At 48.2% G+C, this 23,273-nt stretch overlaps 1 long non-coding RNA gene across 1 annotated transcript in view; it reads left to right on the top strand.

The window, feature by feature from the left end:
- Positions 1–21,995, top strand: part of LOC123383576 — a 30,223-nt gene extending 8,228 nt beyond the window's left edge. Inside the window, exons 2-5 of the long non-coding RNA XR_006593421.1 lie at positions 9,098–9,189; positions 10,481–10,573; positions 14,228–14,394; positions 21,237–21,995. This is a non-coding gene — a long non-coding RNA (uncharacterized LOC123383576). The remainder of the gene's footprint in view (positions 1–9,097; positions 9,190–10,480; positions 10,574–14,227; positions 14,395–21,236) is intronic.
- Positions 21,996–23,273: the final 1,278 nt, after the last annotated feature.

The following is a 23,273-nucleotide window of genomic DNA, read 5'->3' as shown; positions in this document are numbered from 1 at the left end:
CAAATGAGGACAGAAAGCAGAGAGTTAGACACACACAGAGAGAGACAGAGAGAGTAGAGATACAGAAAGAAGGGAGGAGAGAGAAAGGGCAGGAGGGAGACAGTGGAGTAGAGAGACAGGAGAGAGAGATGGAACAAACACAGGACAAAGTAAAAAGAAAGTGACAGAATTTTTGTCATGAAGTCTTGAAACTGATCTCCCATCACTCCAACTGGGTTTCACTGGTTAGAAGGCAGTCACTAACAGTGTAGTGGTTTTACAAGGAGTGAAGTTTCTTGACTGGACATGCATCACTGTCTGTATCCCCTGGGAAAGTCCAGGAGAGTATGTTGAGCAGGCATACCCCAGAAGCGAGAACAGTGGCCATTTCCAAAATGGCTGTAAGTGATGAACGTCCAGCCTCACTCATTATTAGAAAAGTGAACATAGGACAATGGATTTGTCCACCAAACCAGCAAAAACATTTCACCAAACTCCTGAAACTAGACCCCTTTTTGGGCATTAGAGCTAAGGGCACTTATGTTTCAGTAGTGAGAGGGACCTCAACTCTCTTACCGGAGGGTGATTGTTGCCATGATTTCAGTTGCCATCAGCTTTGATTATGGTGAGAGGTTCTGCTTTTAGAAACCAAAGACAGTGATTAGAAATTTGCACAAAGAATTCATGTAGGCATTTGTGATCTGTGCTTGACTCTAAGAGCCTTCAATGGGACACCTCTTTCTCAGACAGAGAGGATCCATTTCCCCTGGAAGCAGGACCATGATACAACCATTTAAAATGATGGTGTCAGACAGAATGTCTCACACCATTGTCAAAACACTTTAATGGACCATGACCTAGTAAGTGATCTGTTAAGACTTTCTTTTTTCTTTTTTTAATTTATATTTTGTTTTAATTTTTTTTTCAACGTTTATTTATTTTTGGGACGGAGAGAGACAGAGCATGAACGGGGGAGGGGCAGAGAGAGAGGGAGACACAGAATCGGAAACAGGCTCCAGGCTCTGAGCCATCAGCCCAGAGCCCGACGCGGGGCTCGAACTCACGGACCGCGAGATCGTGACCTGGCTGAAGTCGGACGCTTAACCGACTGCGCCACCCAGGCGCCCCTCTTTTTGTAATTTAAATGTTAGTTAGGAGGTGCCTAAATTGCTCAGTTGGATAAGCATCCGACTTCAGCTCAGGTCATGATCTCACAGTTTGTGGGTTCCAGCCCCAAATTGGGCTCTGTGCTGACAGCTCAGAGCCTGGATCCTGCTTCTGATTCTTTGTATCTCTCTCTCTCTCTCTCTCTCTCTCTCTCTCTCTCTCTCTCTCTCTTTCTCTCTCTCTCTGTGCCCCTCTCCCACTCATATTCTGTCTCTCTCTCTCTCTCTCTCTCAAAAATAAATACACATTTAAAAATTTTTCTTAAATAAAAAAAAGTTAACATGTTTTCAGAAGTAGAATTCAGTGATTCATTACTTACATATAACACCCAGTGTTCATCACAAGTGCCCTCCTTAATAACCATCACTCATCTAGCTCATCTCTCACCCACCTCTGTCCATCAATCTGCAGTTTGTTCTCTATCATTGTCTCCCTTTCTTCTCCTCCCCACCTTCCCATATGTTAAATTCCATGTATGAGTGAAATCATATGATATTTGTCTTTCTCAGATGACTCATTTCGCTTAGCATAATACATTCTAGTTTCATCCACGTGTTGCAAATGGCAAGACTCCATGCTTTTTGATGGCTGAGTAATATTCTCATCAAGATAAAAAGCATTTGCACAGTGAAGGAAACAATCAACAAAACTCAAAGCAGCCTGCAGAATGGGAGAAAATATTTGCAAGTGACATATCTGATAAAGGGTTAGGATCCAAAATCTAGACACGACTTATCAAACTCAACACCCAAAATTCAAACAGCCCAGTTATGAAATGGGCAGAAGATATGAATAGACACTTTTCCAAAGAAGACTTCCAGATGGCAAACAGACACATGGAAAGATGCTCAACATCACTCATCATTAGGAAATGCAAAGCAAAACCATGATGAGATTCCACCTCACACCTGTTAGAATGGCTAAAATTAACAACAGAAAAGACATCAGTTGTTGGTGAGGATATGGAGAAAGGGGAACACTCTTGCGCTGCAGGTTGGAATGCAAACTCGTGCAGCCACTTAGGTATGGTTTATTTAAGGAAAATGTTAGAGAGTATTCCTTCTATGGTTACTTGTTGTTCTCATTTCTGTGTACTATTTAGGGCACTGTCATCAGGTGAAGATTATTCTTTATGATGACTAGAGTAAAAAAGGTTGACAACCAATATAAATGGATATTTAAAGATATGGACTTGAATTTACCCTGTTAAAATGAAAACAATACAATAACAAAAACAAACAAAAACAAAAACAGTTTACTCAACCAAATGACCTAATTCACATTGAGATTCCACTCTGAAAATAATGTTCATATGTAGAAAAATAACCTAGGCTGTGATTGCCTTCGAATGCCAGGATTTTTATTTTCTTCCTTATCCTTATTTTGTCTTTCTAAATAGCACATCAAGCTACTGGAAAATGTAACATGGTTTGTAAGCTGCTTAGAGTTTGGATTCAGGATCCACAAGATAGTGTGTGCCAAGGTTAGGCAAGGACCTTAGGCAAGGACCATCTCCTCCTGCAGTTCCATCCTGGTCATGGAAATGTTGTGGTGAAATGCTGGCTTCCAGGCTGAGATATTCCCTGTTGTCCACCTGGACAAATCTATTCTTTTCTCAGACCTCGATGGCAGGGCCACTTAGGGTCATAGTCCAGGCTAGGATTAGGAAAAGGACCCAGGAGGCACTGGGAGTTGAACTACCAGCAGCACAGTGGTCTCCAAGGTGGGCTGGGTTGAGGGCGCATGGTCTGATACGAGTCAGGCTTAAGATTTGAATTCCAGAGCCACAGGGTTGTGTGGACCAGGGTTAGACAAAGTCTTGGGATCCCCTCCAGCAGCTCTATTCCAGCCATGGAAATGTCATGGCAATATTCTGGCTTCCACACTGAGATATTCCCCGTTGGCCACTGGGACAACATCTATTCTTTTCCCAAACTTCCATGTGGGCCCCCGTAGGACCAGAGCACTGCCAAATGTTCAGGTTAGGTCCCAGGAGGCACCAGGGCCTAAAAGCTCAGTAGTGCAGTGGTCTCCCCAGAACACTGAGTTGAAGGCACATGGTAGGGTGCGGGTCAGGCTTAATCTTTGGGTTCCAGGGCAGGTCTTATCCATGGCAAAGCTTAGATTTGCCTTCATGATGCCCTGTGAACAGTTCCTTCCCTGCTTTGGAAATTGCATAGCGATTTTCCAAATCCCATGTTGAATATTCTTGCACTGTTTGTGGGCCCCAAAACTGTTCTGCTCTTAGACCAAGGAATTGTACCCCCATCATGAAAGAGCATTGGCTAGTGTTATGGTTAGGTCCTGGAAGTTTTCAGGTACAGAACCATACTAGTCCAGTGATCTCCCAGAAGGGCATATTTGAGTGCGACTATTAGTGTGCTGGACAGGCACAGGATTTGGGTGCAGTGGATGGCCCCATTATGTGTTCCATGCTTAGCACTTTGCCCCACTTTCAGGCTTTAGAAAACCCGTGGTCAACTCCAGTGTTACTCGCTGAGTATTTCAACACCCATCATGTGGTCCAAATCTGTTCTTTTGGTAAAAGGCGGGCCCTCTTAGAAGCAGAGCCATGGCTAAGGTTAAGGATGGCTCCCTGGAAGCGCCAGAGACACAAACAACAACAATGTGGTCATCTGCCTTGAAGGCTGAGTTGAGGGTGCATGGTTGGGTACATGTCAACTTTTGGGTTTAAATACAGGAGCCAGAAGATTTGTGGGCCAAAGTTATGTAAGGTCTCGGCATCATCTCGTGCAGATCCACCCCTCCTTTGGAAATGTCATGGTGAAATTCTGACTTTCACCCTGAGATATTCCCCATTGGTCATTGAACCTAAATCTGTTCTTTTTGCACATGTCCATGTTGGGCTCCCTTATGGCCAGAGCCTTGGCTGGGATTATCATAAGGTCCCTGGAGGCTCCAGGGGCTGAAACCCCAACAGCACAGGGTTCTTCTCCCTGGGGACTGTGGTGAGGGCGCATGTCAGGGTGTGAGTCAGGTTTTGCCTTTGTGTTCAAGGACCAGCCCAAGGTATGTGCCAAGCTTAGCTTTGGCCTCAGGATCCCCCTTGGGAATCTCCATCCTTGTTTTGCAAATGGTCTGATGAGTTTACAAGTTCCATGCTGAATAATCTTGCACTGGTTATGGGCACCAAATCTATTTTCTATTCTCAGACCTACAGATTGGTCCCCCATAGGGAAAGAGCCTTGGCTAGGGTCAGGGTTAGGTCCAGGAAACTTCAGGAACAGAACCTACACCAATACAGGGATTTCCCAGGAGGGGTGAGTAAGTGCACCTGTTAGGGTGCGTAACAATAATAGGCTTTGGGTGCAGTGAACAGCCAATTGTGTGTTCCAGGCTTAGATTTAGGCACTGGATCCTCTTTGAAGCTCCATTCAGGGCCTGGAAATCCCAAGGTCAAATTCAGCATACCTCACTCAATATTTCAGCACCCATCATGAGTCCCAAGTCTGTTCTTTTTTCAGACCTAGGACGTGATCCCTCTCAGAAGCAGAGACATGGCTAGGGTTAGGGTTGGCTCACAGGAAGTGCTAGGGGCACAACCACCAACAGTGCCTTGAATTTGCTGGAGGGCTGAGTTGAGTGCTCAAGGGAGGCTGTGGGTCAGGCTTAGTCTTCGGGTTCAAGGGCCAGCCTATGATGTGGGCCAAGCTCAGGTTGGGCTTCAGGATCCCCCTTGTGCAGCTCCATCCTTACTTTGGATATGACATGGTGATTTCACAACATCCATGCTGAATAATCTGCATCTGTTATGGGCCCCATATCCATTCCTTTCAGACCTGCAAATTTGGCCCCCATAAGTAAAGATCCTTGGCTAGGGTCAGGGTTAGGTCCCAGGAGGTTTCAGGGACAGAACTGATACCAGTGCACAGATCTCCCTGGAAGGCTGAATTGACCATGCCTGATAGAGTGTGGGAGAGGCATGAGGATTGGGTGCATTGGACAGCCAATTTTGAATGCCAGGCTCAGCATTTTTTGTAAACATAACCCAATTCTTGTCCTTAATGAAGAACTCTTGCTTTAGGTATATCAAGTTTAATGACATTGTTTATTATCCATCAAGATCTTCTCAGGGTCTATACAAATTCAGTCTTTCAGAGTACTATCTCTGGCTTGGAGATGTCCAATGTGGATCAGCCCTTGTGACTGTGGGGTAGGTTGAGCCAAATGAACCCTGACCTTCTGGTTTCAGGACTACTTCGACATGTAGAGCCATAGGGCCTTGGCAGTGGTCCACCCGAGACCAGTTTGTTTGGAGGCTGGACCAGACAGTATTAGAAGGGAGCTGGCATCCTTGCTGCACCTAGGGGACATGAAGAAACACATCTCCATGCCACATTGGTTTCACTCCCATTGTGGAAATATTGAATGCCCTTTGGTCATGGCTGTAGCCATTCCATCACCCTTACTGTGTCTCTGACTCTGCCTTCATTCATGCTTAGGAGCCATGGAGCTGGCACACACTCAGTGGGCTCCTAGGGATGGATGTTGTGTTCTCACTGTCCCGTGCTCAGTGACAGCCATCAGCATCGTATATACCAAATGAGAATAGCCCTCCTATTCCTGAGCTTAGTGCTTGGCTGTTTTTAGCAAGGGGTGGGGGGAGTGTAGACAGCTTGACCCATTGCTCTGCCTGATTGAGGTTTCTTCCCCCTGAAAGGCAGACAGTTCACACAAGAGCAGTAGCTGGTGAGCTGGTGAGCTCCAGAAGCTGGTGAGCCCAGAAACTTCCCTTGACAGGAAGTGGGCACCAATGCCTCTCTCCACACTTTGGAGCCACATCTGGGGCACCTCCCAGCTAAAACACTGTCAGAGCTCACTCCAGTCAATGATGGAGAAAGCAAGAAAGGCAGACCAAGTCCCAGGGCTCTCTAGGTCCTTCTGAAGGCAGAAGTCAGGCCTGGTGCCAACACAGCTCCCAAATGGAGATTCTAGGGAGCATATTTCCCTAAGACCTCTGGTGTTTCTTCTTCTTCCCACAGCCATGTTACCAGAGCTCTTGCTGGGCACTCACTTTTCCATAGAATTCCCCTTCCAATCTTTGAAGAGTTCTGGTTTTCCTTATTCAACTTCACACATCTTTGCTCCTTCTCTAAAAACAAGGTTCTTCCCACAATCCGTTCAGAGTCAATGTCTCCAGGTCCTATCCTCTGCCTTCCACCTGGGAGTCTGGTCCAGTCCTTGTGACTGGTGGAGAGATTTTGCCACAGGGCTCCTATTCAAAAGCCTTGTGACTGGCTTTCAGAAGGATACAGCCATTCAGGGCATTTTTAGCGGCCAAGCAAAGGATGTTTCATATGTAGGCTGGGCCAGAGGTCTGGCCAGGGAGCTGGTATCTTTCTGGGCTGAGAGCAAATGAAACAAGACATCTTCTTTCCAAGTGTATCCCCATTCCCACTGGAAGTGTTGAGCTTTGGCTCTCCTTGCATTTCCTTTTCCTTTCTGTATTTTGATAATTTTTTCTCCCTTAGGAGCCATGGGGCCATCACTCACTCAGCTGGCACTACTGGGTAGGCTGCAAACCCCCACTATGCTCCTGTGCTAAGTGAGAGCTATCAGGCTTTGTTCTACCAAAGGAAAGAAAACCTTTACTCCCTTGGTGCTTGGTGGTTGGCCTGCTGTGCTATGTAAGGTAAAGGGGAGCCAGCTTGCCTGACTGACCTGGATGATTGAGTTTTCTTCATTCTGAGAAGCAGAAAGTTAGCACATGGGCAACATGAATGGGAGGGGGTCAGCACTAGAAGCGCCCTTGCCAGGATGGAGGGAACCAAATCCTTGTTCCAGAATCCTGAGCAAGAGCCAGCAGAACCCAACAGCTACAGCTCAAACACTGCTGCCTCGCTCAACTGATTGAAAAAGGGGGAGGGATACCCAAAGCCATAATTCACTGGTTCCTATGGAAAAAAATGCAGGCTTCTTGCTGACAGGGCTCCCAGATGTAGTCCTTCAGAGGCTTCTTTTGTCCTAAGCCCACAGGCATTTCTTATTCCGGATATAACTTGGTTGAGAGGAGACTGCACTGGGTACTTCATTCTCAACATTCTCCAAATCTCATGCGTGATGAAGAACTCTCGCAGTCTGTGTCTCCATCTCCACCACTTAACCCTTTTTGTGAAGAAACATTCTGCATATAATTTATTCAGAGCCAGTTTCTCAGAGCAATGTCCTCTTGTTTCAGCTTGGGAATTTGGTGGTATCTTTGTGATGTTGATATAGGTATTGCTTTGGGTCCTTCTTAATTTCATTTTATAATTACGTGGCCACCCCAAACCTAAGGTGTGTAAAGATGCCCACGGAGAATCCTTGAGGGTAGTTTAAGCCAGTGTTTAGGGGAGGATCCTGCATCCTGGGTGGGACAAGAGGAAGGGATGTTAGAGATATCTCCTTCCTCAATTAGACCTGTGCCCATTTGAATGGAGAACTTTGGCCTTGTAGTCATTCCTCTCCCATTGCTGCTTTTCTAACTTGCTCTCTGTTCACACAGAAAGACAATGTGGCTGTCTATACCCAGCCATGTTCCAAGGATTGGAAGTCAGTTTCAGTCAGTTCCTGAGCCAGTGGAGGACTCTCAGAGTCTGATGTCTCAGAGAACAACTGACCCTCATGTCCTCAAACTCTTCTTGCTTAGCGGGCTATTATAGGAATAGTGAATAACTGCTCTTCTTTTGAATCAAGGGATTCCCTGGAATCCTTTCAGAGCCAGTGTCTCAGAGTCATATCTTTTCCTATTAAGCAGGGAGTCTGGAACAATTTTGGTGAGTGTGCAATAGGTTTGGTCACAGGGACTTTGGGAGTTGTGTTTCAGAATTTGTAGACATCGCCAGGCCTAGAGCATTTGCAGGTGCCCACTGGAAAATGCTTGTGTGTAGGCTAAGCCAGAGGTTTTAGGAAGGGAACCGTCCTACTATCTGCATCAAGACTTAATTAAGAAAGATATCTCCTTTGCAGATGGATGCTATTCTCTTTGGAGATGAAGAACTTTGTCACTGCTTGTACTCATACACATCCCATTGCTGATTTTCTAGCTAGGTCTCAGTTCATGTTCCAGGACCATAGGGCTGTTATTAACACAGCCATGACTATATGAATGGTGCCAGGTTCCCAGTCAGTTTCTGTAAATTGAAGGTTCTCTGGGTCTAATATCTAAGAGGAAACCTGGCCCTTCTGTCCCTGAGCACATGGTGTTGCTTAGCTGGCTAGTGTATGCACAAGCATCACTATCCAGTTGCCCTCCCTCCCCTCACTAATATAGATCCATTCATTTTGAAGAACAGGCAGTTTTCATGTGGGCATGATGCTCCAAGATCTGATCACCACATAAAGTCCCCTTGGATGGAATCCTGTACCATGTACTGCTTCCAAACACTTACCCATCGGCTGGGAGTACATCCCTGCTACAGCTGTATCACCACTGCCCCTATGTCCTGATGGCAAGGATAGAGCACATAAGTAGAACCAGGTCTTTCCCTCTGATTCTGAAAAAACAAGATCGGAAGGCTTCTTGATGACAGGGCTTTCAGGTGGAACTTATACATGGCACTGTTGGCCAAATCCTGCTGGCGTTTCTCTTTCCTGAGTCAGTCAGTGAACTGGGGAAGACTGTGCTAGTCACATAACTTCCTATATTATCTCATTCTTATCTCTGATGCAGACTTCTTGGATTCCCTCTATGTGTTTTCACCCCTTTGCTCTATTTTAGTGCTGAGCCCATGCTGGGGTCCATTCCATGTGATTGTCTTACTGTCATATCCTGGGCTCTCCACTGGGGTTCTGGTCCATTTATTGTGAGTGTGGCATATGTTGTCCCAAAGGGCCCCAGGGTCTTTACAGGATAGACTTCCCTATATGCTTGTTCATCTCTGCATGAGTCTCAAACTCAGGTTTCTGGCCAAGTAGGCCTATGTTTTTCTTTTTGTTTTGCCATGAACAGATCCTCAGAGCCTCTTGGGTTTTGAAACATCTTGAAAAGACAAGAATAAACTATAAAATGGGAAGGTGTTACAGTGTCTGAATGATGCTCAGGTCAGTATCTATTTATTTTAAACCAGTGCAACCTTAGTAATATGGGAATAGACAAAGCAACCCTGTTCTAGTTCGTTCCTCTGCATTTCTCCAGGCATACTGCACACTGGCCAGCATCTTGACTAAGTATCTCCTCACATAGTTTATTCCTGGTCCTCTTACACATCACAACATGCATATCCATTTCATGTGAGGGTAAACATGTGAAAGCACTTTAATCCTCCAAATGTGGGCTGGGAGAGGTGAACTGGTAAGGAGGCAAACACTAAGTATTGCTCTAATGGGTTCCACCCTATCTGCCAGGCCCTGCCTTCTGCCACTGTCCTTGAGGCTGTTGTGGAACTAGTCCTGCCAGCCAGAACTATCACTGTTGTTACTGTTGAGTATGTTGAAGGAGGACAGTACTGCATAGGCCAATGCCATGGCTGCCACACCTTGACCACAGAATGGCTTTGCTGGGCCACTGAGGCTGCTATGGAACTGCCTGATGCACAGGGTTGTTCATGCCTTGGCACCTGACGCAGAAACCTCATTGTGGTGGTGACCTGCACCCACCACTGATGCCTGTGGTCCTGCTGAGCCCTCTGTGCCCCCAGATGGAAGGTAAATCCAAGTCTGAATAAGTGCAAGTGCTGCCATTAGCAGTGGCTGGGCTGCCTTGCTTGCTTGCCAGTGGAAGTGGGCTGCCCACTTCCAACATGCACAGGCTTGTGTGAAAATCTATGCCTGGGCGCCAGTTGAGTTAGTGACAGCTCCACCACTCCTAAGTCTAAACAGGTACATAGTTAGACATAGAACCATGGAAAGCAAGTGTCCATTATGAGGGCCAATATTTCCAATGGGAATGGGAACAATCTGGAAAGGGGATGTGTAACTTCATGTCCCCTCAGCCAAGAAAGGAGGCCAGCTCCCTTCCCAGTCCTCTGGCCTAGTCGAAGTGCAAATGTTCCAACCTGGGCTCTTCCATTTCCCTAGGCATCTGAATGCCTGAATGGTTTTGACACCAACTTCCCAGGGGCCCTGTTACCAAACCTATTCCACAGTCACAAGGATGGGACTAGGATCCCCAACTGAACACCAATTTGCCAGGCTACGTTTACTCGGACTTGTGCAGGGATGACTCGTTCTTGCACTGCTGCAGGCTATATTAACGTTTCCTCAGCACAGCCTTGTCAGACCCTCCCCTGGTGGAGCTCAGGACCCAGTTGTCACACCTGGATTTTTTTTCTATGGAGTCAGTGCTCATGTCATTCCCATTTTTGTTTCATGTTCTTTCCATCTTCCTGGCTAGACCTTGAACTCCTAGAGGGAAGACGTGGCTGCCTTACCAGCACTGGCACTATGTGAATGCTCAGATGCTCATTCCCAGTGGCTGACTGAAGAGGTAAGGAGATCCATCCCACCATTTAGCAGCTCAGTCATCGTAGCCTAATTTACCTGGGTCATTTTTCAATACTTATTTTATCGTATATTTGTTCACTCCAGTATAGTCATAATTTTGGGTGTGAAATCACACTCCAAGATCAAGAGTCTCATGCCCTACTGACTGAAAGAACCAATTTTAATGGAACTAGACTGATTTCTAAGTTATCTTGCAGGTTAACATTTTGTACATATATTAGGTTATGCTGAATTACAAGAGAACGTGCCACATTTCAAAAGCATGTCCCCATAGATTTCCTCACATGACGGTGCTGGGTGTGTGTTTAGATTGGAGACTAAAGTCCTTCATGTGGTCATTGAGGAACCCAGAGTTCCTCCATTTTACCCTTCTCCCTCCCGAGGATATCAGGTACTTGCACAACCAGCAGCACAAGGGGCGATAAAGGGGAAAGAGAACAAGGAAATGCACCTGGGAGCATGTTATCAGCCTGGTCTAGAGTGCCTAAAATATCCACCTTTTCACTCATTCCTTGTTTTATTTATTTATTTTTTTAATTTTTTTTTCAATGTTTTTATTTATTTTTGGGACAGAGAGAGACAGAGCATGAACGGGGGAGGGGCAGAGAGAGAGGGAGACACAGAATCGGAAACAGGCTCCAGGCTCTGAGCCATCACCCCAGAGCCTGACGCGGGGCTCGAACTCACAGCCCGCGAGATCGTGACCTGGCTGAAGTCGGACGCTTAACCGACTGTGCCACCCAGGCGCCACACTCATTCCTTGTTTTAAAGGCAAGGAAGTTTTAAGTAATGATCTGTGCGAAACTATGTCCCACAAACCATAGAAAATGCATCCCTAGATATGCACCAGAAAACATACAAAGGTAATTCCTGAGCTGAAGGAAAATTTTCTCCCTCCGGGACACATTGTATGAAGGAAATAAGAAGAGTAAACATCTATGTGTGTGTTTGTGTGTGATTTCTACATATTAATGAATATGACCATTTTTGTTGGTTTTTTTTTTTTAATTTTTTTTTCAACGTTTTTATTTATTTTTGGGACAGAGAGAGACAGAGCATGAATGGGGGAGGGGCAGAGAGAGAGGGAGACACAGAATCGGAAACAGGCTCCAGGCTCTGAGCCATCAGCCCAGAGCCCGACGCGGGGCTCGAACTCACGGACCGCGAGATCGTGACCTGGCTGAAGTCGGACGCTTAACGACTGCGCCACCCAGGTGCCCCATGAATATGACGTTTTATCACTATCTCTGAATATCTTTAAGAAGTGAAGGATCATTGACTTTTAAATAGAAGAATTAGTAAAACAATAGGTTAAAAATCATAATTTGTGAGCTTACAGACATATAGTATTAAGATATATGACAGTATCGGGGCGCCAGGGTGGCTCAGTGGGTTGAGCGTCCGCCTTCATCTCAGATCATGATCTCACGGTTCGTGAGTTCGAGCCCCGCATCGGGCTCTGTGCTGACAGCCTGTTTCCGATTCTGTGTCTCCCTCTCTCTCTGCCCCTCCCCCACTCACGCTTTGTCTCCCTCTGTCTCAAAAATACATAACCATTAAAAAACATTTAAAGAAATTACATTAAGATCTATGCCAGTAGGAATTAAACGACTGGTGGTTGAGAAATCAATGAAGTGCCTCTTAAGGTTGATTGTTTTCAAGTACGAAAACTCTCATAAACCACATGACTGCAAGTATAGTGTAAATATTGAAACTGCAGACCAGTTAGCCAGTTAAATGGAAAGAATTCTACATATCTGTGTTCACTTACACTTCAGCACCCCACTCTTTCTTTCTGGTGAGGTCATGATCTCTCGGTAGTGAGAATGCTGAGAGAGGAAGTTGGAAGGAGCCCCCTTGTGTCTGGGTGCTGGTGACATGGAGGGAGCTATTGTGGGCCTCCATGTTTTCCTAGGTGTCCACGGTCCAGGAATATTACAGCCCTCCCTAATTCCCCTGCACAAACCGGGCTAGGAGAGGAAGTTCTGGCTGCCGCAACTTCCTGTGAGATGTGGCCTGAGATCTCGACAGAATTGACCTAAGATCTCATGAGATTTGCCCCTCAAACTCATGACATCTGTCAACAGGACAGAGTTGGCCGTTTGCTCTGAGATTAGAAGAAACACAGAGTGCCCTCAAGGTTCCACAGCCTGGGAGAATCAACGAGGGCTTATTGTGTGTCCGGGGGAGCCAGGTGCTGTGCACTTTCCTTTCCCCCCGCACCTCCTCACCTCCTGTTTCAATCCCCTCTAGCTTCACAGAAAGCAAGGGCCACCAGGCCAAGTCTTCCCTATTTTAGTGGTGGTTGTTACCCCGGCTGCTCTTGGAACGCTGGATGAGTTGGAAAGGATGAGCCAGGGACCTCATATCGTTTGGGTGGTGGCCTTGGGTTGTTTGTGGGACCCTGGGTGTTGGTAGCAGTCCACAAAGCAGGAGTGTCCCAACCCTGCCTATTTACACTGCACAAAGGTGACTACACTAAGGAGTTGTCGTGCCTGCCCCCTTCTGGCTATATTTGGCCTGACATCTCATGAGATTTGGCCTGGGGATCTCACAAGATTTGTCAACCGAGCAGAGGTGGCTGCATCTTTTAGAGTCACGACAGACACAGACTGCGCTAAGTGTCCATGGCCTAGGACAGCGCTCAGGGATACTTTTTCTGTGTTCACATGAGTCCATTTCTGGGCACTGTGCTTCACCCCACTCCTCCTCCTCTGCTGTGTCTTGTGCCTCTAGTTTACTGGGAGTAATGGGTCAGTCTGGTCCAGCAGCCCCCGTTTCTGTGGCCAGGTGTTTCACCCACCACATCTAGGGTGCTGAGACAGACAGGAAATACGAACACGACCCCTCGTGTCTTGATGCTGGTGACATGGCAGGGTCTACTGTGGGACCACAGGTTTTCCAAGGTGTCCCCAACCCAGGCAGAGCACAAGTCGACTTCTTTATCCTGCACAAAAGAGGTTAGGCTACCTAGTTCCCGCTCCTGCCAAGTTCCCAGGAGGTTGGAAAAGATCTTGCCAAATTTGGCCATGGATCTCATGAGATCTGCCCCGAGATCACGGGAGACTTGTCAACAGGGACAAGGTGGCTGTGTTCTCTGGCGGCAAGAGAGACACAGAATGCCCTCAAGTTCCTGCACCCTGGGAGGTGCAATGGCAGGATGCCTGTGTGTTCAGAAGAGGCGGCTCCTGTGCACTTTGTTTCTCTCTGCACCTCCTGACCTCCTGTTTGCATCACCTCTCATTTAGCATGAACAATATGCAGTCCAGCTGTTACAGCACATACTCGGCACCCAGGAAGAGCCAAGCCACACTCATTCAGGCAATGAGAAAACACTGTTTATGGGGCAACGTTGCCGGCCCAGTGGAGTTCCCTCCAAAGGCTGAGCCCCCGCACCTCAGCCTTTGCCTCCTTTTCCGGCGGTGATGTCAGGGGCTTGAGAGACAAAAGAAAAATGGGAGGGGGTACTTATCAGTGGTGTGCTCTACGGGTAGTTGGTGGAGGCAGGAGGCAAAAAAGATCACAGAAGCTATTAGAAAGCATGGGGAGTATCCAGCCTCAGTCATCAGGCTGGCCCCTTTTATCTTTTTTTTTTTTCCCAAGGTTTTCTTCTCACAGTCATTCTTTCCTATTTCAGTAGTCCGTGTTACCGCCACTGCTCCTAGAATGCTGAGAGGCTTGGGGAGTACTGGTGAGACACCTCGGGACACTTTGGTGGTGGTGCCTGGAGACATTTGTGGAAGTCCAGGAGTTCCTAGGTGTCCCCAATCCATAAATGTCCCTGTCCTGCACAAACCAGACTAGGTGAGTGAGTTCCCACTCCTGCTGAGTTCCTGTGAGATTTGTCCCAAGATCTCCTGAGAGGTGCACTTAGATCTCGCATGATCTGGCCTTATATCTCACGAGAATTGTCCCTAGATCACAAGATACTTGTGACCAGGGGACTGTGGCTTCGTTTTACAGACTCAGGATAGACACAGACTATGCTCAAATGTCCAATGTCTGGGACAGCTCTCAGGTAGCCTCTTAGTGTGATCACAGAAGCCACTTTCTGTGCACGTTGTTTCTCCCTTCCCCTCCTGCCGTCAGGTTTCTCTGTCCTGTAGTTCGGTGTGACAAATGGGCCTCCGGTCCATTTGTTCTTACTTCATTGGTCCGTGTTTAGCTGTAGTGTACCTTAAGGCTGGGAGTGGCAGAAAGTACGAGCGAGGCCATTCATGTGAATTGCTTCTGGTGTCTGTTGGCTTTTGTACACCCCTGGATGTCGCAGCGGTCCCCATGCAGAAATGGCCCAGCCCTGGCGGTGTGCCTTGCAGGTACAGCCAAGACCAGGAAGTTCCTCCTGCTGCCAATTTCCTGTGAGATGTGACTCAAGATCTGGTGAGCTTTGGACACACGTCTTCTGAGATATGACCTTAGATCTCAGGAGATTTTCCCTTCATCAAGCGCTAGTGGTCACCAGGGAAGAGTGCCTGTGAATTCAGGGGCAGGACGACACAGACTGCCCTGAAATGTCCAAAGCCTGGGAAAGTTCTCAGGGACTTGGTTCGTGTGCTCATGGCCAGTTCCTATGTGCGTTGTCTCTCCATACTCCTCCTGCATTCTGGTTTGTGTCTCCTGTATTTGTGTGTGGAAAATGGGCTGTCTGGTTCATCCCTTCCTATGTCTTGGTCTGCATCTCACCCTCCTGCTGAAAGGCTGGGGGTATGAGCCAGGCACCTGATGTGGAAGTGCTGGTGGCATCTTTGAGCTTTGGTGCAACCACCGTTGTTCTTAGCGGTCCTCAATCCAGGAATGTCCCAGACCTGCCAGCATACCCTGTGTGCATTAGGCAAGGCTGGGAGTTCCTGTTTCTGCTGACTTCCTGGAGATGTGGCCAAATTTCTTGCAAGAGTTGACCTTAGTTCCCTCGCGATTTCCCCCTAGATCATGGGAGATTTGTCAACAGGGAATCGTGACTCCTTTTGAGGAGGGCAGGACATATGATCCTCTCAATCGATGGAGAAGAAGGAATTAACAAAAGACAGCATTCTTTCTCAAATCGAAACCCTCAATAAATTAGGAACTGAAGAAACATCCCTCAACATCCCAAAGACCATGTGTGAAAGACCCACAGCGAATATCATCCTCAATGGGGAAAAACTGATAGCCTTTTCTGGGCTTGAGTTGATTTTCTTGCAGAGTCCAGAAGGAATATCTCCAGTGCTTGCTCCCTGAGTCTCACAACTCATGTTAAAACCTGTAGTAAACGTCTCTGATTGGGACTGGCTGGCATCTTAGCTCTTAGGGAAACTAAGAAACCTGGTATGTGAACATTCAGGTTTCAAAATGTGGGAAATTCCTCATGCATGCAAAGGGATTTCAGACACTGAATGGACAGGATATGACAAAAGATCCTCCAATGCCCAACACCATGGAGACAGCCTTGTGGAGAACATTCTAAACCCAGTGCCAATCGCTCCCCGACCCTCTCCCAAACACACACCCGTGCACAATACAACTCAGACATTGATACTGCCCAGAGCATAGGGTCAGGGCATAGAATCCTTAGTGTGGATGGTTGATTCAACCTTCAGTATTATTTAAATTATTTACAATGAAACTTGAAAACTTTTAAAGTTCACATTTCTCGGAATAGAGCGATTATTCTAAAGCCATGGTACCGAACAGGCATTAGAGCGTGTTTTCAATCATCTGTATCCGTCAATCACCACTCTAGGAGCCTCCTACTATTGTAACAGATTCCCACAAACTCACTTGCTTAAAACCACACCAACTAATTGTTACGCTCTGGACACGAAAAGTCCACAGTGAGTCTCCCGGCACTAAAGTCAACATGGCAGCAGGACTGAATTTCTTTCTCTGGACTCCATGGAAGAATCTGTTTGTTGTCCCTTCCAGCCTTTAGAGGATGCCCACCTTTTTCTCTTGGAGCCCGTGACATCTCCAAAGCCAAAGCCGGCCATGTCTGATCAGTTACTCTCACATCACATGATCTTGACACTGACTCTCCCTCTTTCACTGACATGGACCCTTGTGATTACATTGGCCCCTCCAGGCTAATCTCCCCAGCTCAAATTCCTTCATCTTATCACAGCTACAAAGTCTCTATCACCGTGTAAAGTAACGTATTCCCAAACTCATGGGGTGAGCATGTGGACATTTGTGGGAAGCTCTAGTCTACCATAGCTACTACCCCCATCAGTGAACACACCTCTAAAGCATGTCAATCAATGCAATCTCCTCATTCCTTAAATCAGCACATTACCACCCGTCAGTCTACTGCTTTTGAGAGCCAACCTGTCAGCAGCTGACACCAACTCATGTATGTCCCCGACATCCACCGTTTCCAGAACTCCACACTTCCCAAAAATTCTACATAAGATCAGCAGTGTGGCCAGTTCAGAGAGACCGTGAGTGACTGACAGGGCTTGCCCTTCCTGAAGGAAGCAATACATTCAGCTCTGTGCTTGCTGCTGCAGAAATTATGAGCAGAGCTTGTCATTTTTCAAACTATTTCAGTATGCCATGTATACATTTCCCAGAACATAACTGAATGAAAGGGAAAAGGGAAAGAAAGACCGTGCACGTGCCAGTGTTGAGGCATTTGAATTGGGGAGAGAGAAGGAGGAACCCTGTGGTGGGAGGAATCTGAGGATCCAGTGCCTTGAAGGTTCTCAGGGATAAGAGCTGTGTGCTGCAAGCAGATTTCATGGGGGGACAGGGCTGGAGGAGTGTGTGTGGATTGACTGTGTCCTGTTAAAAAGTCACACATTGGGGCGCCTGGGTGGCTCAGTCGGTTGAGCGGCCGACTTTGGCTCAGGTCATGATCTCATGGTCCGTGAGTTCGAGCCCCGCGTCGGGCTCTGTGCTGACAGCTCAGAGCCTGGAGCCCGTTTCAGATTCTGTGTCTCCCTCTCTCTCTGCCCCTCCCCTGTTCATGCTCTCTCTGTCTCAAAAATAAATAAACATTAAAAAAAAAAATTAAAAAAAAAAGTCACACATTGAACTCTAATGCCTAATGTAACTCTAATGTGACTGACTTTGCAGAAAGGCCTTTACAGAAGATATAAGGTTAAATGAAGTTAGGGGCATGGGGCCCTTGATCCAATAGGTTTAATGTCCCCAAAACAGTGAGCTTGAGCTCCCCACCTCCCACCCGTGCACAAGCACCCAGAAAAGGACACGTGACACCACAGGGCAAAGAGGGCCCTGTGTGAGGATGGGAACAGAGCTCTCACTGACACCTGAATTGGTGAGAACTTCCCATTCTGATGTTAGATTTCCAGCCTCCAGAATTGTGACAAACAGATGTCTGGTAAACCCAGACATGGTGTTCTGTGGTATTCTGTGAAGGTAGCCTAAGCTGATTAAGGCGGGTGACACTCGGGCATCGGCCTCAGCAGCTTATCCTACCTGGGCATTTCCAGAATCTAACTCAGTTTTGTCTATGTTCCGGAACTGGCACTCACAATCCACTTCCCCCCTGTGAAGGATGATCTGTGAATTTACTTTTTTTCAGTTAGCTCCATGCCCAGTGTGGGGCTTGAACTCACTGACCCCAAGATCAAGATTCCCATGCTCTACCAATGGAGCCAGCCAGGTGTGACTGACCTGTGACTTGTCACATGGTTGATGATTTCATAGCACAATTTCTTACATGTAGGAATGACCTAGACCGAAGATCTTCTTGGATTTTCTTGTCATCCACTTTGACCTCAAATATCAACCTAGAATGACCTGGGAAATCTAGGTCCAGATTCTGCAGGGTGACTCCTTGACCCCACATGGCATGCTCTTCCTTTTCTCTTGGGAAATTTCTGTGCTTCTGACTCTCCAGAACCACAAGACACGTATTTGACTGCTGTGGAGAGAGCTGGGCTTAGTCTTGGGGAGACACAGTTGAAAAGGAAAGAATCCCCAGAATCAGGGTATGTTGTGGTGTATGGAATTACAGAGGATGTTCCTGTGGGAGGAACAGAAGCTGAGCATGAGAGCCCCTGTCCCACTCCGCTTTTCGGCGGGCCCAAACCTTCCTTTTGTGGGAGCAGCAGATGAGACACTTCCAGCAATAGTCAAAAACCATCATAATAATTTATAGAAGCAAGGATTCCGTGCAGCCTCTAGATTTGAAGGCCTGGAGGCTCTTACATAGATGGCAAGCCAGCACAGCAGAAGAGGACCTCAAAGTCCGAGAAGTGTGAGTTCACCAAGCGGATAAGGAGCCCTTTGCAGATAGGTGGAGTGTGCTTAGTGGAGGTAATCTCGCAAACGAAAACTCAGGTGGGAAGAACATGCACAGGCCAACGGCACCGCGGCCTGAGGGAGAAGACAGTCTGTGCCAGCACAGGTGTATCTGCACATGGCCACCAGCTCCATTTGGGCAGGCACAGGTACTCTGCTCATCTAGGTTTGCCTGGCTCCACCTTGAAATTGTCTTTCACACAGGCCAACACAGGAAAGGCTGTGTCAGCGTGAGGGGAAGATGAGGGAAAACTTTGCACCAGCAAGAGAAGCACTCATTTTTCTCCCTGTTTGATCAGATCCTGGGGAGCTCAGCATTCATGGCCACCTGCCCCCCGACCCTTCCCCCACAGGCCTGGGCACGACAGGCTTTAGGCCACTGTTGGGGGAAGGGTGACCAAAAGTCAGGAAGCCCTGGGCATTCAGGATGACACCTGCCTGCAAAATCTCCACGCACTGAACATCTGGGTTCCTGCTTCTACGCTGTGGGTTCCGAGAGCAGGACCACGGTGCCCCTCGTAGCCTCTTGGGGGAGGTGCACAAGGATCCCAGGATTGAGGCAAGGGCAGGTCCAAAGGATACCATCCCACCTTCCCCTTTAGGCCCAGCTGAGAGTTGACAGCAGGAGGTGAACAGGGTTCCAGGCACACCTCATTCTTCCCTTGAGTTCCTCCACGACTGCACCTTGGATGAGATTTGTGCAATCCAAATCAGCCTTTGGAGGGAACAAAGCCATGTCTTGAAAACAAAGCCAAACAACTATTCTGAAGACACTAGAAGCATCTGGGCAATTTTATGGTCATCAGCAGAGCACTTCTGGGGTCTGATTTGCCTATGTCTTGATTGCGCCTCTAGGTACTGTCTTACTTTTCCATATATATACATATACATATACGTATGTATATGTATATATATTTACATAATTAATTGCTCTAGTAACGAACCCTCTAGCTTCATTGCCCTCTTTTAGCTTCTCTCGGTCTTTTTTCTTGCTACCATTCTCCTTTCAGCATGGATTGGGTCATTATTATGGCTGAACTGCCAGAATCTTTGTCCCTTTCATAGGCTTCATGGGGTAGTGCATCTTCGTGAGATCTGCGAGATCATTTTGCTGTCCATTTGTGTGGTATTTGTGGTGTACTCTCCTATGATCCTGTTGCCAAAGATTGATTCTAGAGCTGCTTTCTGTTAAGTGGGCTGGGTTGTTGGTACACTACTAAGAAAGAATGAGTTCAGTGGTAAGTATATTTTGTCATGAAGCCTTTGGCTTGCCTCCTATGTCTTCCCATTATGTCTTACTTGAACATTCAGGACACTCTGTTCTATAGGCGTGATCTGACTGGCTCTATCAGAACCCTCCTGTGGACCTTGTCATATGCAGATAAGATAAGCCAAGAGAGTCACATTGAGTTTTCAGTGGCATTAAAATCTTTTGACAAGGGCTCCTGGTAACCCACAAATCCTCACAACAGTTGTGGAGATGTGTAATGTAATGTATATATTTTTCAAACTGTAAATGGGGTACCTAGGTGGTTCAGTCCGTTGAGTGTTTGACCTTGGCTCAGGTGGTGATCTTGCGGTTTGTGTGTTGGAGCAACCGAGTTGGGTACTGTGCTGGGCCTGGAGCATGCTTCAGATTCTGTGTCTCCCTCTCTCTCTGCCCCTCCCCTGTTCGTGCTCTGTCCATCTGTCTGTCTCTCTCAAAAATAAAACGTTAAAAAAAAAACCCTGAAATTGAGGTCAATGTATTTATTGTAATTCTATTTCACATTAGCATTCTTTATCTCATCTAGTTAAACTTGTCAACATCTGTTTGGGTGGTGTCTCAGTCCGCTCGGCCTGCTCTAACAAAATCGAACACAGAAATTTCTTTCTTATGGCTCTGAGGGCCAGGAAGTCTAAGATCAAGGCCCCAGCATGGTTGAGTCCTATGAGGGCCATCTTCTTGATTCATAGCCAAACACCTTAGGGCTGTGTCCTCACTTGGTAGAAGGAGCAAGGGGTGTCTGTGGCGTCTCTTTTACAAGAGCACTAATCCCATTCGTGAGGACCTTATGGTCTAATCAACTTCCAGAGGCCCACCCGCTAATACCATCACATCAGGCATCAGGATTCCAACATATGGATTTTGAGGGGAAATGAACATATGGATGTTAGCAGATGATGACATGACCATGTGTTGTAGAATCTCCACTTTGTGTGCCTTGGCTGGGAGTCTTTGAGGAAATTACTGAAGCTCTCATTGAATACAGTTGATTCACTTGTAAAAGGAGAAGTGCCTTAGTGTTGTGGGAGGCCATGGGAAAGTCCCCCACTTGAACCTTAACTCTTTGTGTTGGCTGGATCAACAGATTGTGAACTTGGCTCTAAGCAGGCCCTCTGGCGTGTTGATTTCTTAACAGATGCACAGTGGCTCTGAGGGGATGAAGACTTGGCAGTCTAGTCAGCGACTAACCTGGATGCGGCAGGTTCCTGAAAGTACCACATGATCTCTGCTTGTTTCCCTCCTCTCTTCCTTTGCCATTTGAATACCCACCATACATGAAGAGGCTCAGGTGATTGATGTCTGAGAACAGGATGCTGACTGTTCCCTCAGGTAAGAGTTAAGTGCCAGACCTGGGCAAACCATTTTGAGTACCTCCTAGCTCATGTATTTTAACTGCCTCTTTGTGGAGTGTAAACCTCTTAGACCATAACCTAGAGGACCTTGGTGCAGAAAAGCTTAGCAGATGGAGGGGAAAATGGAAACAGAGTTGGATATAGATGTTAGCCTCAGGGGAAAGAATGTGGTTTGAGTTGGGAAATGAGGAGGTGGGTAAAGGGAAGGTGCAGATATGTATCAGGTGGCCCTCCTGCCATCTCACTCCCTCTCTCTCCATAGTAAGGAAACATGAACAAATATTAACAGAACGTTCCCCAGGGCAGGTGCTGGCCCCGGTCACAGCCATTCATTCGCTTTGTAATTAACTTGACGGTGTTACTTTAGCATTATTGAGTATTTGAGTATTATTATTTGAGGAGCACTGGGTTCATGTACAGCCACCTCCCTGGGAAACCAGCTTTGCAAAAGCTTCCTGGGTCTCTTGAGGGGTGACAGGGAGGTGTCCACCTTGGGAGGAGACACCTGCCAGTCCCTGTCCCACTGGCCTGGTCTCTGGAGCCCTCTGCCTGGCTCCCGGCTGTCAGGCTGGCGGGCAGTCGGTCAGAGCATCTGGTGGGCACAGGGAGGTGCGGTGGTGCAGACCTTGGCGCCCAGGAGCTGTGCCCCCTGCGGGGGGGTGGGGGTGGGGGTGGGGGTGGGGGGATGGGGCGGCCTGGATCCTGGGCCCAAGCAGATGTGCGGGAGCGCGCGCACGAGTGCGCGCATGCGCGTGGGCCAGGGCCAGAGCCCGGTGAGGGACACAGCTGAGGCTGCGGCGGTGCTGTGAGTTGGCTCCCAGACCGCCTGCCGCCCCAAGCCCCCAAGTGTCTGGGCCAGCCAGGGACTGACGCCCACCTCAGCCCCCGACCGGGGACATGCTGCTGCCTGGCGCCTGCGACTCGGTAGCCATGGCATTGGCGGTAGGGGTAGCGGTAGTGCTCACGGGGCGCTCGCGGGAGCGTGGGCGGAGCCCGCGTGGAGAAGACTGGGAGCCATAAGCCTCCAGCCTCGGAGGGTGGCGGCCCTGCTGCTCCTGCTGCTCCTGGAGCCAGAGATCAGGGCGCGGGACGCGCTTCCCAGGCGCCTCTGTCTTTGGCCGCGCTGGTGGAGTGCCAGCACTGGCTGGAGCAGAGCACGATGCGATGCCCCCCCGGCGCCCCGGAAAGACCATCTGGGAGAAGCCTAAAGGTGGAGCAGCTGAGACCCACAGCCTCCCTCCAGGACCTGCCTCAGTCGCGGTGCTGCCAAGGTAGGGACCCTAGTGACGAGGTCGCACGTGGCCTTCCCCCCTGCCCCTCTCTGTCTTCCCCTTCCATGAGCACCCCCCCACCTCCCTGGTGCTCCGGGTTTCTTCTTGGGCTCTTTTGCGGCTGCGGTCTGGAGGCCTCAGGAGTGGGCTTTCTGGGTTGGACCCCGGTTCCCTGGAGGAGGAGGGCCCCAGATCGAGTAGGGGATTAGGCCCAGGCGGTGGGGAGTGTCTCAGGTCGAGAAGGGGGGCACCCTGAGTGCCCATGGAGGTCTGACTGGGTTGGTGGTTGGCGGGTAGAGGTGGGATCCTACGAAGGAAAGAACGAACTAATGAAGGAAGGAAGGAAAGCGTGGACCTGCGGTTGTGGGAAAGTGTCAAGGCAGGGCCAGGGAAGTGGCAGCCATGAGCAGGAGGAATCATTCCTGCCTGGGAAAATGAAGTACAAGGGACCTGAGATTCCAGAGAAACATTCCAGGGAGAGTCAGGGTGGTGGGCCTGAGTTGCTGGAGGCCAGCAGGGGATGGTGTTGAAGGGATTGAGAGTGGAAGC

Source organism: Felis catus (genome assembly GCF_018350175.1).
Source record: "Felis catus isolate Fca126 chromosome A2 unlocalized genomic scaffold, F.catus_Fca126_mat1.0 chrA2_random_Un_scaffold_66, whole genome shotgun sequence".
NCBI lineage: Eukaryota > Metazoa > Chordata > Mammalia > Carnivora > Felidae > Felis > Felis catus.
Note: the sequence above shows the minus strand (reverse complement) of the source record. Positions and strands in the feature narration are given on the sequence as shown.